Source organism: Mastomys coucha, unplaced genomic scaffold, assembly GCF_008632895.1.
Source record: "Mastomys coucha isolate ucsf_1 unplaced genomic scaffold, UCSF_Mcou_1 pScaffold11, whole genome shotgun sequence".
NCBI lineage: Eukaryota > Metazoa > Chordata > Mammalia > Rodentia > Muridae > Mastomys > Mastomys coucha.
In genome coordinates this window covers 10,779,479-10,780,770 of record NW_022196893.1, presented here as the reverse complement: position 1 = coordinate 10,780,770, position 1,292 = coordinate 10,779,479, and the positions used below count along the sequence as shown (strand labels likewise).

Here is a 1,292-nt window from a genome sequence, read left to right as displayed (position 1 = left end):
AAGCCAGCCAGAGTGAATTTCTGCAAAGTGAATTTCAGGACATCTAAAAAACAAAACAAAATAAAACCTTTCACTTGATTACAGGGACAGAAAAGCAGCTAATATAGTTCATCCCCTTCAATGTCTTCCTCACAGGGACTCCTGACCCCTCTAAGGGGCCTCTACAGTGGGATCTCCTTTAAAGGAGCCGGCTCAAACAGAGTTCAGGACCAGTACCTGGGAAGGAGCACCAGAGGTCATTGAATAGCTGTGTGTCTCAGGCAAGATGAGAGCCTGAGTGACTGAGCCTGCAATCATTCCAGCATTAGACGAGAGGAAGCTGAGGCACAGAGAGGCAAGCCACTTGTCCCCTCGGCCTGGGTTTCTGGGATCAGCCGCTGAAGGGTTGGGCATTCCATGGCTTTTCTTTCTTCAGCATTGGTAGGATGTGTGGACGAGTGGGCAGCCTCCTACAGACGACCTGCCTGCTCCAGGCTTCTTTTCCTCATCTGTATCGAAAATGCCACTATTTCTTTTTCTGGTAGGGATAGCATCCAGGGCCTCAAACACATTAGAAAAACACTGTGCCACTGAGCTACGTCCCCAGCCCTCTTTTCACTAAATATTATTTTATTAGTTATTATATTGTATGTGGATACTCACATGCATTGGTGGAGGTCAGAGGTCAGCTTTCAGGAGTCAGTTCTCTGCTCTCACCGTGGGTTCCAGGGATGGAACATAGATCTTCAGGTTTGTGCTGCAAGTTTGATACAGGCTTTCACTAATGTTTTAGTTAGGGTTTCCATTGCTGTGATGAGCCACCATGACCAAGGCAACTCTTATAAAGACAAACATTTAATTGGGGCGGACTTACAGTCTCAGAAGTTTCGTCCGTTATCATCATGGCGTGAAGCATGGCAGCGTCCAGGTAGACTGGGTATTGGGGGAACCAAGAGTTTTACATCTTCATCTGAAGGCATCCAGGAGGAGACTGAATTCTACACTGGGTGGGGCTTAAGCATACAAGACCTCAAGCCCACCCCCACGGCGACATACTTCCTCCAACAAGGCCACACCTCCTAATAGCGCTCCTTCCCAAAGGCCAAGCACTCAAACACAAGAGTCCATGGGGGTCATACTTATTCAAAGCACCACAACTAAGCTATTCAAATAGGCCTTATGCTAGAGTCCAGGCTGACCTTGAACTCATCCTTTCTGCCTCAGCCTCTCAAGTAGCTGGGATTGCAGGTCTGGATTTAAATGTTAATTTTTTTTCTCTCTCTCTCTCTTTCTTTTTTTTTTTTTTAAAGATT

At 46.5% G+C, this 1,292-nt stretch overlaps 1 long non-coding RNA gene across 1 annotated transcript; it reads right to left on the bottom strand.

The window, feature by feature from the left end:
• Positions 1 to 222: 222 nt before the first annotated feature.
• Positions 223 to 961, bottom strand: LOC116081585. Its single transcript, XR_004114923.1, has 3 exons — positions 854 to 961; positions 643 to 736; positions 223 to 488 (listed from the first exon to the last, which is right to left on the bottom strand). It is a non-coding gene; the product is annotated as an uncharacterized LOC116081585 (long non-coding RNA).
• Positions 962 to 1,292: the final 331 nt, after the last annotated feature.